This window comes from Hakea prostrata, chromosome 9 (genome assembly GCF_041222555.1).
Source record: "Hakea prostrata isolate BN-2017 chromosome 9, UWA_Hpros_2, whole genome shotgun sequence".
Classification (NCBI taxonomy): Eukaryota; Viridiplantae; Streptophyta; class Magnoliopsida; order Proteales; family Proteaceae; genus Hakea; species Hakea prostrata.
Genome location: NC_142608.1, coordinates 62,045,889 through 62,054,003, shown reverse-complemented (window position 1 = coordinate 62,054,003; position 8,115 = coordinate 62,045,889). Strand labels below are relative to the sequence as shown.

The 8,115-nt window shown below is 42.4% G+C and overlaps 1 pseudogene across 1 annotated transcript; it reads right to left on the bottom strand.

Moving 5' to 3' along the window:
* Positions 1–4,764: 4,764 nt before the first annotated feature.
* LOC149006032 (strychnine-10-hydroxylase-like) lies at positions 4,765–7,510 on the bottom strand (annotated as a pseudogene). Its single transcript, XR_016175598.1, has 2 exons — positions 6,474–7,510; positions 4,765–6,095 (listed from the first exon to the last, which is right to left on the bottom strand). The product of XR_016175598.1 is annotated as a strychnine-10-hydroxylase-like (transcript).
* Positions 7,511–8,115: the final 605 nt, after the last annotated feature.

Below are 8,115 nucleotides of genomic sequence, written 5' to 3'. Positions count from 1 at the left end.
GGCCGTTCCCGAACTTTCTGGCTTACGCTTTTCCTTCAAGTAGTTCGTATAACATTGTCGGGAGGCCGATTGATCTGAGCAACACTCCCCGACTCCTGATTCGGTCGGGAACTTTAACTTCATATGTCTGGGGGACACCACTGCTTCAAGTGCGTTCAATGTTGGTCGTCCCAGAATGACGTTATATGCCGACAGCTCCCGGACCACCATGAAGTTCACCCGAACCAAAGTATCTCGGGGTGACATTCCAACTTTGAGATCCAGATGGATCGTACCTTCTGCTACTGTGGATGATCCCGCGAAACCATACAATGGGCGTTGATGATGGTGTTAACAAATCATCAGCCAACTTTAATCTTCTGAAGGCATCATACGAGATGAGATCGACAGAGGATCCTGTGTCCACCAGAACTCGGTGAACTTCCCGGTTTGCTATTTTGACTTTGATGATAATCGCGTCATCATGTGGTGACGTGACACCATCCAAGTCAGCGTCCGTAAAGGTTATAGGCTCGGGACATACTGGATTTTGCCTTTTCTTAGGCAAATGAACAGCCCCCACGAACCGAGCCTTTTGTTTTGCCTTTCTGATTGACTCCACAGTTGGTCCCCCCATAATGACGTACACAGGTGTTTCTTCCCGATCAACCTTCTCTTTTCCTTTGTCCGCTTTTTTGTCAAGCTCTTTTGGACTTGGGGGATCGACCTCTTTTTCTTTTGGCGCCGGTGAATATGCTTGGCTCTTCCCCGACTGCCTTACATATTGACCCAACTTTCCTTGTTGAATCAATTTCTCTATTTCAAACTTCAGATTCCGACAAGCATCCGTATGGTGGCCGTAATCTTGGTGGAATCGGCAATATTTTGTCATATCCCGATCCTCTGGAGGTGCACGTATCTTCCCGGGCCATTTCAACTCCTTTTTATCCCGAATATTCATCAGAATCTCTGACGGCTTCGAGTTTAAAGGAGTATAGTTTACTTGCTCACGCTTCCAGTTACTTTTTGGCCTCTGATGCTTGTCACTTGGGGATGGTTTTTCCTCACGATCTGATCTTCTGTCCCGATCTGCCTTAACCCGAGCGTCTATCACTTCATAGACACTGGCTTGCTTTTGACACCTGCGTAACAGCATGCCGTACGTTCTTGGCTTGTCCGTCAGCAAGACTTCCAGAAGCCTTTGGTGAGTTATGCCACTCCAAAGCGCACTGTATGCTACTTGATCATCAAGCTCCTCGATCTCGATGGCAACTTCATCAAACCTTTTCAGATAATCCCGAATGGACTCATTTCGGCCTTGTCGTATGCCAAAGAGACTGTCGGACGTCTTTTTACTCCCGATCTCGCTTCGGAAACGAGCTATGAATTTTTGGGCCAACTCCCGGAAATTATTTATTGATGCCGGTCGTAGACTACTAAACCATTTAATAGCCGGGCCCTTAAGTGACGCTGGAAAAGTTCTGCAAAGCAATTCATCCTCCCGACCTAGCACCGTCATTACCGATTTAAAGTAGCTGATATGCTCCTTTGGATTTGTTTTCCCTTCAAAAGGGGTGAAGGTCGGCATGATAAAGTTCCTTGGGAGAGGCATGTTCATGATTTCGTCTGAGAACGGCTCCCGATCTACTACGTCAAGATCCTCGTCATGATCCCGATCTTCCAGTTTTCGCTCGACCTCGGCCACTCGCCTTCGCAGCCGGTTCTGCCTTGTACCCTCCTCATCGGATTCGACACGCTCCTTTTTTGAACGAGGGTTTGTAGTCTCCTTCCTTTGGGATGGTGCCCGAGAGGTCGAAATTCTCGACCTTGAAGGTTGGGGTTGGCTTTCCCCTTCTTCCTCCTTCTCTACGATCTCATCGACCTGTTCCCGACTATACCTGGGGGGTAAGGACCCTGTTTTAGGCGGCAACGAAATGCGTTCTAAAGCACTGATCCTTGTCCCATTAGGCGTGGTTTGGCGTTTGCTACGATCAGGTTGTATTTCCCTTTGTTCTCGAGTAATTTTTGTTCTCGGGATGCGCCTTGGATGTCGGGCTCCTCGCACCGTCCTGAAGGCTTTCATTAGCCTTCCAGACTGGGTATTACGCCTTGGCCCTTGTTCGACCCCAATTTGATGCACTAAACCACGTAATACCCCTTGCATTTCGAGCATGCCTTTACGTAGTTCGTCCATATCTGCCATAATGGCCTGGTCCCGAGGTCCTCGTGATGTCCCTTCTTCATTTGGATCGTCCAGAACCATGTTGTCCGGAAGTACCTCTTGTTCTTTGTGAACCGACGGATTAATCATTTCTTCGGGAATTACTCGATCATCTCCCGTATTTTCTTGTCGGGAACGTCCATTAGTTCGTCTCACCATGACTTGAAGATTTTGTCGTTTCCCACAGACGGCGCCAAACTGATGCGGATCAATTATGCTTCTGGATCCGACTGAGCCTCCTCTCGTATCCGGGACGATGAGTCCTGCAAGAAAGGTTAGATGCGGGCCGGCTTGTATGCCGGGCAGCCGCCTCCGATGGCAAAGTTAGATAATGAACCGAATGAGGTCTCGTGCAAAAGCTACACAAGATTATGCTCAAAGTGTATTATTTGCTTACCGGAGGGGTAGACCTGTGCATTTATAGTGTGGGTGTTACCTTTTATGTATTTGGTAAGTTAGCCAGACAAGGGCTGATGTCTCTCCTTGGATCATGCTCCCTTGTCGTTGGTCCCATTCAATCAGCTGCTGAGTTGACCTTCCATAACAAGGATGATTGCTATATACGTGGCGTGTGTTACGCTTTTGGTCATGGATGATCGGAATCCTTCCCGATCAACTGTTATGTGGAGCCCCATTTGGTCTGGACCCGAACACATTTCGTCCTGTTAGAACCGGGTGTGACCCGGCTAATATGACAAGGTGTTATAGTTTTTCCGGTTTATCCCTTCCCCCTCCTCCCCAATACAAAAAAAAAAAAATTTTTTTTTTAATATTTTATTTTTACTTTTATTATTAAATAAAATAAGGGGAAAAATAGCGATGATAGGGAATCAGATGAAAGTAGTGCCTTGGTTGTAAGGGGTGATCATAGTAGATAGAGGAAGATCAAATGGGAGAATGAAGGGTCTAGAAAGTCAAGGGGTCGCTCAAAGTCTGCTAGTCGCAAAGTAGCTTGTTACTATTCCAAAGAGGAAGGTCATATAAAGAAAGATTGTCCAAGGCATAAGGAGGATAGGAAAAGGAGGGTCGCGGAGAATGATGAATCATCTATTGCTATCTTATGGAGTGATGATGGAGGAGAGGATGTCCTTCTGCTTCATCATCAAGTTTGGATACATCAGATTGGATTTTGGACTCTAGGTGTTCTTTTCACATGTGTTCAGTCAGGAATCAGTTTGCTACATATCATGTATGTGAAGGTGGTAGTGTCAAGATGACAAATAATGTGGAAAGCAAGGTTGTTGGAGTTGGGACTGTGCGGATTTGTATGTTTGATGGGATTGTGCAAACTTTGACTGAGACATGTGGCAGATCTAAGGAAGAATCTGATTTCATTGAGTACTCTAGATTCTAAAGGTTTCATATGATCATCTGAAGGTGGAGTTCTCAAGGTTTCAAGGGGATTCATGGTTGTGATGCAGGAAAAGATGATTAATAAGTTGTATAGGCTTGCAGAGATTGTTGAAATAGGTGGAGCTCCAGTTGACACTTTGGCAAGGGATACAGGTAGACAGAATTTGCAGGTTGTTTAGGCGCAATACAAGGGCAAATCTAGAAAGAAGCGAATGACTTTAGCTTTGGATTTGGTGAGATGCAGTGATCTATCGAAGCCAGCTGTGATAGAAGGAGAGGTGGAGCCATGCCATGTTATATAGCAGCGATGAGTTGTAAGGGACACCCCAAGTGGGGTGTGTGTGTTATGCTGGTTTAGTGATGGCGGTAACAAAAGCATCCCTAGAGGGGATGTGGGCCATGCGGTAAGGTATGGTGGATACATAGAGACAGGTGATTGCAGAGAGACATCATCAACTATTTTCTTCAAGGTGGTTTGCAGAATTCAAGCCAAGGTGGAGATTGTTGGGTTTGGGTGTCTTGTATCCTGTGGGTCCATGAAATTATAGTTTTAGTTGTATTTTTAATTGAAACAAGGTTTGGGTCAATTACTAGTATTGGGTTAAAATTGTAATTATATTGGGATTCAGGTTTTAGGTTTCCCTATAAATAGTCTCTCTGGGATAACCTAGAAAAGCAAGAAAAGAAGCAAAGGGTAACACTTTGTGGGTGTGAGAGTGGTGTGAGGTTTTATGAAATAGTGAAACTTCTTCTCTCTGGTGGACGTAGGCAAGGTTTTACCGAACCACGTTAAATCCCTCTTGTGTATTTTGCGTGTGGTTCTTCTTTATTTGTGGTTGTGCATCCGTTATCCCTAACAAGAAGTGTGGCCAAACCCTTTAGGATTCCAACCAGAGAGATTTCTTACAAATCATGCTAATATAGATGTGCATGGAAAAAACTTTGAGTTGATTCCTTTTGGGTCAAGCAGAAGATCATGTCTAGGTATCACTTTCGCCTTACAGACTATAAAATTGATGGCTGCTCACTTGCTTTATGAGTTCAGTATGCAAACACCTTCTAATATGGTATTGGTTTAACCTCGTCCAAGAAACTCCCACTGGAAGTTCTTCTTAGCCCTTACTTCCCATCTTTATGAGTAAGATGGATGGATTTAATTTCTCTCTAGTTATAGTGTGGTAAATATTGGATTAAAGGTTGGCAGCTTATCCAATACATAATCCATATATGGAATAAAAGTTTCTGACCACATTCGAGTATAATCACATTATACATGACTCTACCATATGAAGGCAAACTACTTTTCAGAGAGCCTATTCTCCTGTCTGTAGGGACTATTTTGTTGTTGTAGCTGATCCAAATTATAGGTGATCTTTTATAAATTGCCATGTAATTTCAAGTATTGCTTTCTTTTTCTACAAGCAGTATTATTAATAAGTCAAACATATCTTTCTGATAAATACACCAGTTGGTTATTTAAGCTCTCGTCAAAAGAAAAGACAAGACCTCCATTGATAAAATCATTTATTAAAATATTTGTTGAAACACAAAAAGATTACTTGAAGTTAAGTGAGAGAAAAACAATAAATTATTTCAAATCTTCTAGTTGGTAACATAAAAATTCGCTTGAACGTGGGAACAAGTAACTTTCTTTCCATAAAAGTGAGTGGTAGCCTCCTTGTAGGAATGCTATCTCTCCAATGGCTTATCTAACTCACTTTGGAGTAAGTGCTCTACGCACTATTAAAATTTAAAACCCACTTTGGATATGGACTAGGTATTTTATAATCTATCATTGGCATCTCCTTGGATTTCATTCTTTATTTTAAGTGATCCATACACATAGAATAAGTTTTTACATCAATTTTCAAATTTATTATTAGAAAAGCATGTCATCCAAACCTGCAGCAAAGCTTTTCTACTCATAGCAGTGGGAAGAGAGTCGAGGACTAAGGAGGATCTCCAATGGCATTTTCTTTGGTGTGCTTATGCCATTCCCTTCAGTCATGTCCACTGGTTCATCAAAGGGTGTTCGCAGTTCAAACCCATGAAGCAGACGAGCAAGCAACATATGAATAGTCTGAAGGGCATAAGAGATTCCCGGACATGATCTCCTACCAGACCCAAAAGGAATCAACTCAAAATTATTACCTCGCACATCCACATCTACATGCTTTGTTAGAAATCTCTCAGGCTGGAACTCCAAAGGATTTGACCATATGTTGGGATCTCTATGTATTTTCCAAGCGTTCACCAAGACTCGTGTCCCTTTTGAGATCCTAAAACCACCTACGTTACAATCTTCTATGACTTCATGGGGTAGCAATAATGGAGCCACAGGGTATAACCGGAGTGCTTCCTTGACTATTGCTTGAAGATGTGGAAGGTTATCAATGTCTTTCTCGTCCACATTCCTTTTCTTACCTACTTGCTTGTCTAATTCCTCTTGAGCTACTTTTAGCACCCTTGGGTTGTTTAGTAGCAAAGAAAGAACCCATGACAAGGCTGCTGCAGTGGTGTCGGTCCCTGCTAAGATCAAACCCTGCAAAATTGATAAATTGTTTCCTGAATGGTAAATACAATCGATGAGCACCCCAAAATAAATAACTAAATAAATCTAAAAGCAAGAGTAGAAAAAGTACCCAAAGAAAAAACAATGACCTTCATTACAAAGTTACAATAATCTCGTTTTGATGTTGGGGTATGAGATATTATTTCCTATAGAATAAATTTCATGAGAGAAGAAGAGAGATGTTGGGGTTACATACAAGAACAATAATCTCACTTTTGGTGTGAATAACCCATTGTGGAGAGTCACAAGGACTTGGGCATTTTGCTATTTTCTTAAGAATTAGTTCTATCCAATTACCTAACAAGAATGAGAAAATAGAGAAAATAGAGAAGAAAGCTAAATACGTACTAGGGCAGTTGCCTTCACTACTGAATCACGACTATGGGTGTGTAATTCAGCATCTTCTTCAAGAATTGAAAGCATGACATCAATGAAATCTTGTTGATCATCACCATGGGCTTTCCCAGACAGTCTCTTTTGCAGATGCTCTTGTAGCCAACTCTCAGCGAGAACATCCATGTCCTTAGCAGTCTTCTTCATCTCCCTTTGTTGTCCATCCCAATCCAACCATGATAGGAAGCTTGGAAGCACATCTGATGCAACTGAGACGCCTGTAAGCTTAAAGAAATTATCTATGGTGCTTTGAATCCTCTTGACCTCTTCGTTGTCCTTGGAATGGACATCACCAAGATATCGTTTACCAACGACCACCATGAGAATTATATTCAAATTTAGATCTTGAAACAATTGATTCATTTCTAACTTAATCTGGTTCCCGTTGTTTCTCATGCAAAGCTCATACAGGTCTTTAATACAGGAACAAATCTCTGCATATCGGACGTGCTTGAGTGACCCAAGCCGACGATTCGAGAGTAGCTCGTGAACTACCAACTTGCGCACTTCACGCCAGTAAGGTCCATAAGGTGCCAAACCGAATAATGCATAGTTAAAGCTCAAGTGGTTGCTTGAGGCACTTCTTGGACGGCCTGCAAGAGCCCCGTCGTTTATGGTGAAGCACTCTTTGGCCAACTCCCAACTGCTGATGATGAGTGTCCGATGAACACCAAATCGAACGATGAAAGCTGCCAAGCTGGTCCATGCTTGTCGGCCATGGCTGCAAGTGTTCGATGAAGGGACTGAGAAGTTGTTAGCTGAAGGAGATGGCCTATTATAGGCCATGCTCCAGATGGCTCTGGAGCTTCTATGGCCTTCCTTCTGTTAGCAAAGCGACCTTTTCTGGCCCATAGATAGTAGAAGAGAGGCAGACCTAGTAGAACACCAATGGCTTGGAGCTGGAGAAGCAGCTCCATCGGTGACCTCCTAGTTCAGGCTGTGAAGATGAAAGGGATGAAAGAATTATTCTATGTCAACCCTCTCTACTAGTCTTCATATATTACACATAATGTGATGCTCAACTTGGTCTATTTTTAGATTGCGTGTTCCCTTGGGTATGTAAAGAAACTTTATTTTCATTTTATAATGATACACTTGATATCGATTAGATTAAAATCGTACCAAGTTGAATCTGTGGAAGAGATCTAGAGCCTATCATTTTTTAACTTACTCCCTGCCCCTCTGCTGCTAACGACAATTGCCTGATTGAAGCAAAATTATAAAAAATGCAAAATCATCTCAGAATAATGTTAAAAGGAACATGGGGCCCAAAACAATTACCTTCAGATACGTGAGGACACCGACAGATCATGTAACCATTACTACATCTGACTGTTACAGATCAGTGTTTATCAAAAACAAAAAACTGTTACAGATCAATCAATATAAGAATGTTGTGTGAGAAAAATCTTCTCAAACAAATTTTTTTCCAACTCATAAACTCATAGACTCATCTATCACCATTAGAAACACAGAAGCACAGAAGCCAAAAGAGAAGACTCCAATCACGTTCTTCCTGACCAAGGATTTACAAATGGATGGTGTAGAGATAAACAAGGATACTAGATAGCGAACCGCGATGATTCGAGAAATTAGT